The sequence below is a fragment of the Homalodisca vitripennis genome, chromosome X (genome assembly GCF_021130785.1).
Source record: "Homalodisca vitripennis isolate AUS2020 chromosome X, UT_GWSS_2.1, whole genome shotgun sequence".
NCBI classification, from domain to species: domain Eukaryota; kingdom Metazoa; phylum Arthropoda; class Insecta; order Hemiptera; family Cicadellidae; genus Homalodisca; species Homalodisca vitripennis.
In genome coordinates this window covers 118,188,266-118,202,696 of record NC_060215.1, presented here as the reverse complement: position 1 = coordinate 118,202,696, position 14,431 = coordinate 118,188,266, and the positions used below count along the sequence as shown (strand labels likewise).

The window sequence follows — 14,431 nt, the reverse complement described above, 5'->3', positions numbered from 1 at the left end:
ATTAATAATTGATTAATAATAATGTTATAGATACAAAACTGTACATGTGTTTTTTTTTTTTTAATATTTATGACGCAATCCAATGCATGTTACATGTCTGATGGAAATAAAGGATATTTGATTTGATTTGATTTGATTTGATTAGCTGTGAATTGAGGGTATTTATGCCATTCTCAAGTAATACTTCTTGATTACAATTTTCTAGATAGCCTTGGATTTGTAGCTATGTGAATTAATAATTATGTAGTACTGTTATATAGTAAATCAAGTTTCCTGCGTTTTCTTGGATTTTATTATACCAAAACTTATTACTCTTATAGTCTTATGTTAAAATTGTTTTGCTGATTTTGTGTTAAGCAAAATATTATAAACATGAATAAGAATGTCAATAAATGTTGTAAAATTATGATCAGCAATCCTTCCATATTGTAGTCCTCATTTGTTGTATGTGGCATTAAAGGAATAGAAAAGTTACCACAAAATGTAACAAAAACTTACATTTTTAATAAGAAAATCAAATTAACAACTGATATAACAACCAAGATTATATATAACATTCACCCTCAATACAGAAGTTATAACCATTTCCCAAAGATATGATCCTAATATGCCAAATAATATTATAATCAATTGTTCAAGGCTTAAATCCCTTACTTTGTGACAATGTCAATTAATGAAAAAGTATACCAGTATTAATTCTTCCAAGAAACCTGAAACTGCTGAAATGACAGTTACTGTACTCTGCAACGGCAAAACAAAGATAAATATAACAAAGTAATAGCTCTTCAAAAGCATGTCACTAAACTTAATAATCCCAACCTTACAGCATAAGTATTAAATGCCCAACAACCTTAGTTCAGACACAGACACTATTATTAACAATGATAGCAGCTTCAATGGTGTTGGCATATATTTATTACAATTGTATTCTTCAACAAAAATTAAATTAAATCATTATTTAAAGTAGTTATACTTACTGGTTGCCCTGGTTCAGTTGTAGTATCCTCAACCTGATGAACAGAATATAAAATTTGTAAGGTACTAAATCTCTAAAATAACAAATAATATTTGACTAAAGTTTAAAAGGATTTCCATTTCATTAAAATTTACAGTATTTTAGTAATAATAAAACTAACAATTTCAATATGGTAACAAAGGATTTGGTTTTGAATGATTATTATCAGAGATTTGATTGATTATTTTTTTGGTTCATTAAACATTTATATGCAATAAACAGTGGCGGCTTTAGCAGGTGGGCCTGGGCCCACCCAGATTTTTAAGAACATGATGTAATCAACAGGAAGTATAATCGAAAAACGGGTTTTGGAATTAGTTTAAAAAAAATTGGTTGTTAAAAGAACACTTAGTAAACATCAACCATTCAACTAAAATAAATACTGATCAACTAGCAGCGGGTGGGCAGCTCATCTTTATAATGATGCAGAATTCACTAGAACAAAGGGGAGGGTGGAGACCCTTCTAGAAGATCCCCCTTCTCTTATTCATAGCCACATGTAGACTCTTCTAGAAACCAATCTCTTTCTTAAATCACACTATGCATAGTGACCATGTAGACCAGTGGTGTAGTGCCGAATTTAGCTGTGCCGGAGCGACCATGGTGTAAGTATACTAGGTGTGCTACCGCGCAGATTCCCCCCGCCCCCCTCGACCATGTCGGGCATGTGTGGTCAGCTTGGCGTTCCGACGGCGGCGTTACATTTGCAGACTTCCACTTAAACTGTCGTTTTACCCACTTAAACTAGAGTGATTGTAATACATGTTATATATTCCGGTTCATTATTAAATATACTTTATAACAGTAGTTATTTCATGGTGAAAACTGTAATATAAATATATTATACTTACACCATGGGAGTAGCGAGTTGCTGTGTATAGCAATACAAATCTTTTTGATTATTAACAAAGGACATTTTACTTCGTAAACTAGGCTAACACAATTTGTAATGACAAACAGATAAGCTTTGATTTTAGACATAGGCCTACTTTGAAAAAAATACTGTGCTGTCGTGCTAATACATTATTGAAACCTGAAAAAGAATACGGTACCGTAAAAATGCATTGTAAAAACTATTACATAATATTGTAAAAGTAATATTTTTACATATTTTCAACGGTAACACGAATATGAATATTGTGCGATAACCTCTAAAGTATGTCTCAAAATTCCTCTTCTTTTCCATTCCCATTTCCTTTCTTTGGAGGTTCTGCTATTCTTGTTTGGGTGTCGGCTGCTGAACGATGTCTTCTTAGCCATGTCATGACATAGGGGTCAGGCTTCCATCTGCGGAGCGGGGGACCTTGGAGTTTTAAAAACAGTAGGGCTCAGACATGACTTACTGTCAATGAGTTCCTTAATGGTGTGAGTATATTATTCATATTGCTGAACCCTCTTTCACAGTCAGCGGAACTACAGGTTATTATTTTAGTGCAGTTTATAAGCTCTTGCAGTCCATCAGGTACCCGCCTGCTGTTGTCCAAGTAATCCCTGTAAGCAGTCACAGCTCTGTTGATGTTCAACTTGAAGCGTTTGCATAGCTGCTCCACTTGAGTTTGGCCAAACCCAGGTTGAATATTAGTAGGCCAGTATTCGGGTTCCAAAACTTTTAGTTGCTCTACAAACTCCTCGTTCTTGACAATTTCTTCGCCTAAGCTAGAGGTAAACATTCTTTTCTTTAAGTTGCTGATTACACTAGAAATCAACTGCTCACCATTCAATGATACGATTTTAGGGTTTTCATTTAACTTTACAGAAGCAAAACAGCCTTCCCTCATGGCGACTTGTGCCTCCAGAACTCTTGTCCCAGGTTTTTTCTTTCAAAGATTCCAGATATCTGATTGATCTATGAATCAGTTTTGTCAGTTTTGTCTGCAAATACAAGGGACGTGCTTCTGTTTTCCAGACTTTCAGACAACAAAGCCAATTCAGCAAGAATGTCATACATAAATGCTAAATTTAACAATAACTTATGGGAAGCTTCTTCAATAAACCATTATATTTGCATCTATCAGTGGATGTTCTCTCAGGATCATCCATTGCTTTAGAGAAGTGGCTGGCTAAGGCTTGATAACCAAACCACACGGCTGAAACAGTACGAAAACTGCTTGCTACCCACCTCGTGCTTAAAATTCTGCCGATTTTATTCATTTGAATATCGAGCTACTGTGCACATTCTTTTAACTCTAGCTTATTCTTTGGAGATGTGCTGTATAATGAATAAAGTTTATCCATAAATGACTGGAAATGGTTAACCCCGGCTACTTCACTTATGGCATCCCCAATAGACAGTTCCAGTCTGTGATTCATACAGTGCCATACGATAATATTAGAGTAAACAGATAAAAATCTCCTTGCTATACCTGAGTGCTTTCCCAACATGGCGTTCGCCCCGTCGCTTGTAAAGGAAACCAAGTTTTGTTTTTAGTACTCTCCATTAAAACCATATCCTTCAAGGCACTAGTGAACATTGTTAAAAACTGTCTCAGCTTTTTTATCAGAAAGCTCGACTATAAGTCCAAAAATAAAGTACTTGGTGGTTTATCCTTGCTAAATTCACATTTTAAATATACAATGAGGACGGATTTAGAACTAATGCTTGTGGATTCATCAATGATTATTGACAGTTTTCCAGAAATTTCCTTTACTTGTTTCAAAATGCGTATTTTCATTTCCTTTGAAATTATGATCTATTATTTCGACTGCGCTATACCTTGAAAGAAGGCCTACGCCGACATCTAACCCATTTTGTTTTTGTAGTTTAAGCAATCCGAAATGGTCGCTGTACGGACGGTCGTTTTGAGCAATAAAATATGCCGATCTAAACACAGCCTTAGTTGAATCGAGCTGAGCTTGATTCATGTGATCAATTACTTGTGGCATCGAAAGTTTATTTGATTTGTCAATAATTGTTTGAGCGATTTTGTGAGCTTTCGACTGTTTATGTCAATAATCTTTTTCCTCAAAGATTTGAGTTGATTTGTTCTATTTGAGCCATAAAAACAAACTTTGTACGAACACCACTCATAAGAAAGTGAAACATGTTCTTTTTTGTAGGCTCCCAAATTACCGACTTCAAAACAAATTTTACAGCCTAATTTACCTTCCGTTGAGTTTATCCTGTATTATAGAGGACTCAACTCAAACAAAACTAACAGTATATACGGTACGCTGTTTGAACTCAACCACTACGACTAAGACTTTCGACGATAACAGCTTAATACAATGATACTAGGCCCTGAATACACGTACTAGGATACAAGCACTCACAACAACATTAGAGTTGTCTATTGCACAGCGCCTACAATTACCTTGATACCACTCAACGGACATACAAGTGATGCGGGTTTGTTCTGGCATTTTTATTATCCAGCGACTCGTCACCCGCCTACCACTTTTTACAGTTCCCAGCTCCGGCTCTAGATGCTATGCTGGAGCGACGCTCCGCTTCTTAAAGCTGTGCCGGAGCACCGCTCCGGCCCCACTACACCACTGATGTAGACTCTTCTAGAAACCAATCTCTTTCTTAAATCACACTAACTGACTGACATGCATCGACTAGCAGTTGCTAGTTGGATCTACATTAGTGTTACAAGATGTACAATTATGATAATTATCCTATTTGTACTATTATTTTTCTGTTCTCCATTGAAAATAATTGAGTACAATAATTTTGATTGACGATAAAATAATGATAAATTACACTAATTTCATAACTATTAATAGTGTATTTTTTTATTATTAAAATATTTATTTCAAAAATTGAGATAAATTCAACAAAATAAATAATCATTACTTATAATTTTGCTTCCAGAGGTGGGCTGCAGAGAATTATTAAATCATAATTTAAAATAGTTACTTACTGGTGGTACGGGTTCAGTAATGGTGGTTGTATCCTCGAGCTGTTAAACAGAATATAAAATTTGTAAGTAACTAACTCTCCGAAATAATAAACAATATTTGACTAAAGTGGAAAAAGATGTCCATAACATTAAAATTTACAGTATTGTAATAATAAAATTAACCATTTTGAATATGGTAACTAGGAATTTGGTTTTGTATTATTAATATAATAGTAAGGAAATAAGAGATTTGATTGATTTTATTGGACCATTAAACATTTACATGCAATTAATTAAGTCAAGTGTAAAACAGTAAAAATACATAAATACTATAAAGAATGGAAGGAAAATGGTCTATAGTTAGTTATAGAGGGAGCTCTAAATAATAGAGTGTTCATTTGCTCGATAAACTAATAGGGCGACAACAGTGGCAGACAGGCAGGGCATTTTATGAGATTTGTGTTTTTGTAATGAATCTCTAATATATTTGAATGGAAAATTAAATAACCTGTGATTTAATGTATATTAAATATTTAGATTAGTAAAGTAGTGAATTATTTATTTTAATTATTTAGCAAGTAATGACATCCATGAATCCTTAAATATAATTTTATATCCAAGGTTCGGTTATTAAACTTTGGAAGCAGATTGTGGATACTTGCTAGAAGAAAACTTGTATGAACACAATAATGTGAATATTCCTGGAAATTGATGTAAAGTTATTTTCCTGCATATTTCCACGTAAATATTGACAGGAATAATTGTGGTAGAATATTTAGTGCTATAGATAAGGTATTGTGTAAATAAGTTTGTAAAATAAAATTTTAGAACATTTATTTATAATATATTGGCTTTGATTTATATATTTCAAATGGAACTACCGGGAGTTGAATTTTTTGTCAACTACAAAAAAATTGGTTTGTGAATTGAAAGTTTGTGGGTTTTCATAGTCACCTCACAGTCGCTGTAATGTGTAAAAATGTATGAATTCTTGTTGAAATTAAAAGTAAAACCGGCCTATGAAAGTTTGAAACGTGCCATTGAATTAAAAGCAGAATCTGGTCTCATACAGAGCAAAGTAGGTTTGTTAGAGGTCAAGGCTGATGAAATTTTGAGTGCCTTTGGAAGCACTGCAGTGTAGAACAAGAGCCAACCACTACAGAATGCGGTTAGAATACCTGGCAAAAGTCTTCGCACTTGATGAAAAGGCGATTAATTCGATGGAAGTTATTTTACAAAAATTAAAATCTGCAAAATGGATATTAAAAGATGAGCCTAGTTGAACAATAGATGTATCATTAGCAATAGAAAATATTTTAGATAGTTCTGCCACTGAGGAGGAGCTAAAAAACACAGATGCCACTCGCTAAACAAGGTAAGAATATTGAAAACCCCTCTTACTGCTACCAACCCGGAAAAGGAACTTAGTTGGTTGTTATTAAATTTCTCCAAACCCAGTCAAAAGGTATTTAAATTTATTCAAGCCTACAAATGTTTAAATGTAATTGAATTGCGTAAATTTGTAAAAGTCATGTTCCAAATTAGCGAGGAAACAGATTTATTTAACTCTGAGTTGTAAACATTATTATAGGTTATACTATGGGTCCATTGTACAAAAAGTTACTCATTTCTTAATTACAATTAGACACAGAGAAAGGTTAGAAAGAAATTTAGTAAATAGGCCTCAATAACCTGCTGAAAGGCTTAGTCAATGTGTATTAAGTGTGAAGGAGAAGGCTAAATTGCAGCTTTTTAATCATACAGTAGGCAAGCTGGTGGAAATAATAAAAGTTGGAATTTTACCAGGCGTTATATCTAGGCTGGTAATTTTTGAGAACCCGAAAACGTTTGAGACCTCAATAGAATCTACATTCAGGAGCAGAATGTATTTTACCAAAAGCCTGTCTAGAAAACAAAAGTGTAAGTAACCAGAAACAATTAAGTCCACAGCCCAGGAAACAATTCAAAGCAGCACAGGTAAACAATGAGGAGAGAAAATGCTATGTTTGCGTTACGGTAGGCCACCTAGGTGCGAATTATTAACAATATAAAAGAGAAGTAGCACCTACATTCCAGACTAAGTTTGAAATTTGTTCATTCAAGTTTTAATAAGTAAAAGTAAATTATCTAAATAACTCTGTTATATCCATAAAACACAGTTCAATAACCAAATTTTAAGGCCTTTTGGGCATGGAATGTTGATTAAAAGTTTAATAAGAACAATTAAATAAAAATAGTAATGTATAACTTGATTTTTAAAGCACAAAAACAAATATCAAAAATATTGAAGAGGGGGCAATTAGTTTATTTTCATTAAATCAGTTACAAATTAAACACTGTAACAAAATTTCCAGTTAACAAAAATGTTAATGTTTTCACTATGTTATATTATATCAAAATATACTTGTTACTGAGCTTTAGTAAAGGCTATTACTTAAGGGGCAGGAAAAATGTCATTTCTGTCTGTTTGTGTACACAATAACTCAACTTGAAATTTTGGATTAAGCTTCATTTCTTGAGTTCAATGATATTGCATGTCACTCAATAGGATTTGACTGATTGTTAGCAAACATTTTTAAATTGGTCTTATGGGCAATCCAAAATAGAATAAATACAAAAATATTTTACAGGAATATATTATAAATATATATATAAAACAATATATTTAGTATACAGTGTAATGATAAGGTATATATTTTGGATAAAGTCATATTTCAAATTTAGTATTTTATTTTGTTTTAGTTGTAACTTAATGTTTATGTAAATAAATACTGGCATTGTACCATTACGTTTGCTCATATAGATTGTACGTCATTTGTATGTTTTACGGAAAAGTAACAGTGCATTTTATTATGAAGTTGTGTTAAAAAAATATAAAAATTAAAAAACCTATACATCATTTTTACCAGCGCAAAGTGTAAAAAGTTATATAATTAGTGTAAAATATACCTTTAAACAGTTAGACAATGGAATAGTAAACGATTGTTTGAAAATTATAAATATTATTTAATTTTAAGGAAGGTAAAAACATCTGATGTAATGGAAACCATGATTATTGTTATTATATTATTTCCAACATCCTTGTGGATAAATTGGCACATGTAAGTTTACAATTAGATTATTATGAAATGTGGCAGACTATAAAAATAGTACAACCTGTACAGCATGGCACCATTACCAGTGTGAGGATTAAATTCCTACTGAAAACATTTCCACAATTAGCCAGTATCTTTTAAAAAACAATATTAATTTTTGAACATTTTTTAAGGACACTTAGTAACATTTGCAAAACATTTTTGTTAATCTTTGGAATTTAGTCATAAATTGCGTTTTTCCCATCTAAAAGTTAGAAGCTAACATTTAAATTTGCGTCATCATTAAAATACATATCTAAAAAGATATTGTTTACATATAATATACAAGTTTGTTCACATCATATTTTAACAATGTATGTATAGGAATATAAAGGGCACTTTTGGCAAAAGTACCTTGATTTTTCCTTTTAACCCCTGGGCGTTAGAGAATTTACAAATTCTCTATTGCAGACAAAGCAATTTTGTTCATTAAAAACCAACAACATGCGATTAGGTCACACTACCTACACAAAAATGATTTACTGGCAATTGCAATTATTCCAAAAAAAGAGCAACAAATTCCTAACAAACTATAACTTTAAAAAATAAAAATGTTTTAATACATTTTCCTAAATTGCTGATTAACAAGACATTATCGGTTTTGGTCTGAACCTAGGCTGCCCGATTAGTTGTAAATTGGTGTTCTTAGACTGAACCTCTCACTGTCCTGATCATTCGGATAATGGTGACCAAAGGGTTACAGTATCAAAATTTGTAATGAGTGTGTCATTATCTGTTGTGACAGACACTTGTATCAGGTTTGCCCCACCTGTCTCAGTGCCTTGTGAAATACTTGGCATAAATACAGGTTAACTTGTCAATAACTTAACAAAAAAAGTCATAATAACAATGGTATATTTCACTCACTTGTAAAGAAGAAAGACCACTTATTTCTTTTTCAGACATCGTTTTCAATTTTTTAACTGAAACATGTAAAACACGTATAAATGTTACTTGTTACCCATATAGATTCCTAACTATATGACACAAAGAATATTGAATTTGAATTTTACATCATTATTATATTGTTAAGGTATTTGCTAGAACAAACATGGTATACGTAATTTAAAGATCTTAAATGATATAAAACATACTCCTATGTTGGCTTATGAAAACATATTAACTAGTTTTATTGAACTTTCTCACAGTAAAGAAAACTAGTAGGAACTTGTCAACATTTACGTTTGGACTGGCCATGATACTTGAAACATGATCAGAATATTTCCAAACATCTATTTTTTTTTTTATTACGATCCTTGTCTTTTGGAATAACTCATTATTTCATTAATTTTCATAGAGTAAAGAAAACTTGTAGGGCCTACACACTTTTGTAAGATCATAATGTGTTCTGAAGAATAAGAAATATCTGAAATGAAACGAGCATATGTAGTTAAATAAAAACAGAAATTTATTTTGCTGTGCGAAATATGAAAATTTTAACTGGCAGAAAAAGGTAAATTGTGATAAAAGTTATCACAGTTTTCCGGAACTTGATTCAATACTGTGAAAATTAGAGTTAGACAAATTAATTATATTTTTAAATCTCTCAAGCATCTGTGATCAGACCAAGAATTTTGACCAATTACTGATAGGTACTGTTTCGAGGAATGTTTTTTGTTTGTCTCCATTAATCCAGAGTGTGGAGTTAACTTATTTAGCCTCAGGTGGTTCAAACACTAGGGCCAACTAGCCCTAGATCTTATTTTGGGCTGGAGTTTAATATTGTTTTCTCTCTTTTCAAAGTAAGCATTTAAAATTTTTTAAATCAACGAATATTGTAATGAGAGTAGAGTAAACAGTGATGCGAGTCATATCAGTATCGTTGCTTTCATTGTTATTTCGCCTGTCTGGGCTATAGTATTTATTCATTTATTTATTCCAACGGGAAAACCATTTACAAGTTAGTTAAACAGCAACGAAAAAGAACCCACAATACAACAATAAGTAAAATTAATAGTCAGGTTAGGAGCTATAAAAAGTGATGTAAAACAAATTCCATTGTTGGTTTACAAAAACCAGTTAATGTAAACACGTTAGGCCTAACTAGTTTCATCAAAATCTCTCAGAGGAAGAATAAAAATGTCTGAAATGAAACGAACATAATATGTGGTTCAATAAAAAAAATAATTTACTATGTTGTACGTAACATTTAAAAAAGTAAATTGTGAGATAAGTGATCACAGTTTTACAGAATATTCAATACTGTGAAAATTAGAGTTAGACATGCTTATAAAATTGTTAGATCCCTCAAACATATGTGATCAAACTTAGAATTTTAACCTGTTACTGATAGGTAGGTACTATCTTGGGGGATGTTTTTCGCTCATCACCATTAGTCCGAGGCATGGAATTATTTAATCTCAGCTGGTTTGACTACTAGGCCTATATCCTTTTTCTGGGATTTTGGCAAATATGTACGACTTTCCACAATTTTATTGGGTTAGAGTACAATAAGAAGACTCAACTTTTTATATTAGTTAGTACAATCATCGATACATAATATTCATATATCGTCTATCAATTGATATCAACGTATCTATAGTCATAATAACAGTAATGTTTGAAATTTAAATAACTAATATAATTCATGTAATGGCAATATCATAAATAATAAAGCAACTAAAACTACCAAATACACAATTAGAACTGGACATTTCTTACTGAACTGGATTGTTTTCCCTATTGGAAAAACTCATAACTACAGTAACTACTTATATATTTTCTCCTGGGTAGCAATCATTAACCGCTTTCAAAAAGTTGGTGAAAGCATCCTCCTCAGAACACTTTTCTTCTGTACAAACAAATACTCACAAAGATTATCTGCAAGCAGGATACACCACTTCTTCGTTTCACGGCACTACTCGAGCTTTCGGCTGTCTGCTATTATAAAAATAGTCTATAAAATACAGGACGTTTACTATCTGAAAAGGTGTTTATAGTTTATACAAGTGTATTATTGTTAAAAAGTCAGCGTCAGTTGGTTTATATCGATGGTTACAGCTAACTAATATTGTATGTCAATAGCGTTATAAAAATCCATGTCTGCTTATCTCTACTCTTTGATAGGGTTTACTTCCTTTCCCGTTCATATTAGAAAGCATTTTCAATTTTAAAAAATCAACCATGACATGGATCATATCAATAAAATAGTTAATTAATTATACATATTTACCACTTATTTATTGAAATATTTTTAAGTACTACTTAATTTCCTGGTATACTTACAGCAGAAAGATGATTGAAGGGTTATAAACCTGCAAACAGTGGACAGAATGGCGAACGCATACAAAACCAACTGAAGGGTCATTTTCATCCGTTTCGTACAGATTATATTATACTCTCTTCCGGTATGAAGATAACCATCACAGCCTTCAGTCAGAAGTCATAATGTTTTTGTTCATAACTATTATTGTATCAGAAAACATCATAACGCCAGTAAAATGTTAAAGTAATTTAGTAGAGTGTGAAGAATGTAAACTAATGTAACGTAAAATGTAATAAACGGGTTACCAACGAATAAAAAACTGCAATTCTCTACTCAAATCCGTTTATAAAGCATTACGGTGAGAAAGCTACAAGGAGATTGAATTTGTGGCTTCTTTTCCACAATAATATTCTAGTACTGCATTTTCCGAAAATCCTGAGCATTTTTTAAATTGTTTATAGTTACTAAAGTACGCGATATAGAAGTATTGCAAGCCCTCCGTTTGGCTTTATTATTTATCTAAATAATTATAATATAATAATAATAATAATATAAATATTATAATCTAAAGAGATATCAACTACAATGTTAATAGCCTACTAGAGTTATCGCAAGAAACTACTCTTATATACTCATACTAACTTTAAACAATATATATCTCAAGGTTATGAGTACTAAATCGTTTTTTGCTACAACCCAGGTACAACAAACAAACTAATATGTTTGGTATTATAGCTTTTATAGTGCCCTTAAATTCCCAATGTTGGTTTGAATGCCCGTTAGTTATTTACTTATGACATTTCTAGTTTTCAAGTTATGGAACTTTCTCTAAGATCTACCACGAAGGTTTTGTCCAGCGTGTATTACTGATTGCTAAGAGCACAAAGAACTCCCCTCAATTGCATCAGGTGGGTGTTTCTATAGCGTTACCACTATAGAATTTACACTAGCGGCTACACACTTGTCATCGTGTAGATTAAATCGTCATGGACATCGATCATGTATAGAATCCTCATGAGTACAAGTTATCATAACAACGACAATACATTACGCCATTAGAATGGTCGATGGGTTGTAATGCGAGTAGGGCTTAATGGAAGAAATGGGTAAATTTTTAACAAGATCGAGGAACGGAATCGAACTTCCGATGCTTACGCTCTCTCGCTCTGTCCTTCTAGAATGCTGTGTATTTATATTGGGTTGGTGCAAGCGATGCAAGCGCGTAGCTTTGGCGCCCTTCCCACAGACATGACTTAAGAAGTAAATAAAATGATGACAACATTGTCATTTCTACATTGTCACATTGCAGAAATATAATATTTATTTCTTTTTCTTAGAGTTATAACATAATTTACTTTAAATTTGTCCAATTCTCAAATCCTGTTAATAAATTAAGATAATAATTTTTCAAACCCCTTAATTATGTTATTTAGGTGAGACCGCTAGCTCCGATACCGCATGGAAGTAAGTATAGGTTAGCATAGTACAGTTCGAGGACTTTAACTGCGCGCGTGACCTTGAGTGTTTGGTGATAAGCGGGAGGGGTGGCGGGGGTACCGTTATGCGCTGCGTCCCGAAAACATTTTCTGTGATTCATGGGTAATACCCTCCTTTCAGGAATCGTATTGGCCCAAATAACTTATCACACTCGCTAAAATCAGTTTGTTTTGTGACAGTGCTAAGTGTGGTGGTAGCTTGTGCCTCGCTTTTACCGATAATGTCTGTTGAGTTAAAATCGAAAGTAAAAGGCAGAACCTTTCATAGTCAGGCTCGCTAAGTTGTGAGTAATGTTTATACATTTATGAAGGAAGAGGCAGACCATCAAACTGATAATATTCCGTTGTCAAAGGCTCGCCAAAAAACTGTTGCAGCAACTGGAGTGTCAGAGCGAATTGTGACTAAAATAAACAGTAACTTGAAAAGTTGAAGGATAGTGACCTGTGTGAGGCAAGTTTTACTACGCCAAACAAAAGCCGTCAACGACGTAGAACAGTTACTCATTTATATGACTTCAATAAATGTGTAGTGAGAAGACTAGTGTACAATTTCCATATTGAAGTACATCGAATACTGACTGCAAAACTATTGAGGGAGATGCTAATGGACAAAATAAATTTCCAGGGTTATGAGAAAAGTTTGAGGTGGGTATTAAAGTACCTAGGATTTACTTGGAGAAGGACAGCAAACAATAGGAAATTATTAATTGAAAAGCCAGAAATCTGAGAGAAAAGAATAACATACCGTACTTGAGAGCGTTGAAAAATTACAGAGAGCAAGGACGCCCAATAATTTATTTATATGAATCTTATATACTATCGTCTCACGTATTTAACCAAACTTGGTCGGATGGCTCAAATGAAGGGTTACACGTGCCGATTTCCAAGGGCGAGAGACTAATAATTATCCATACGGGTGGAGAGAAAGGTTTCTTGCCCAATGCTTTTTTTACCTGTTGGAAAGCAAGCAACCACAGTGGAGACTACCACGACAACGTGAAAGGGGACATATTTATGAAGTGGATAAAGCAAAAAGTGTTACCGAATTTGGAACCAAATTCAGTACTAGTAGTCAATAACGCTCCCTACCACAACATACAAACTGAAAAAGCTCATACTTCAAAAAGTAGGAAGCAAGGTATGAAGGTGTGGCTTTCAAAAAACGGAATATCATTCTGCGACTATATGTTTTTACCTGAACTGTACAAACTTGTGCAGGTATATAAACCAAGTCATTTTTGGAATGCCTTGAACGAAACTGTTCAACTAGAGGGTTATGACATCTTACGACTTCCGCCCTACCACCCAGACGTCAATCCCATTGAGTAAATTTGGGCCGAAATCAAAAGTTATGTAGATATGAGAAACACATCTTTTACTATGTCTCAAGCTAAAGCTCTATGCGAAGACAAGATATCAATTATGGGCACAGAAGAGTGGTCAGTAAAGTGCAAGCGCGTAGGGAAAATCGAAAAGGAATATGCAGCCGCATAACCCCAGATTGACAATATTATAGAATCCTTTATTATATCAGTTGGTTCGGATACAGACAGCAATGACAGTGACCCAGAGGAGGAGGACAATTTGAGTGGGATTGAAGAACTCCAATGAAAAAACAATCATTGTAAGTAATAATTGTTGTTAGAAAATTATATTTATTCTAGCATTTTAACTAACTAAATATTATTGAAGTGATTGTAAATTAAATAATAAGAGAATACCAAATAGTAGCAATAATA

The 14,431-nt window shown here is 32.9% G+C and overlaps 1 long non-coding RNA gene across 1 annotated transcript; it reads right to left on the bottom strand.

Annotated features, from left to right (window-relative positions):
• Nucleotides 1-976: 976 nt before the first annotated feature.
• Nucleotides 977-11,264, bottom strand: LOC124368582. Its single transcript, XR_006922968.1, has 4 exons — nt 11,217-11,264; nt 8,859-8,914; nt 4,879-4,917; nt 977-1,010 (listed from the first exon to the last, which is right to left on the bottom strand). It is a non-coding gene; the product is annotated as an uncharacterized LOC124368582 (long non-coding RNA).
• Between the last annotated feature and the right edge of the window lie 3,167 nt (nt 11,265-14,431).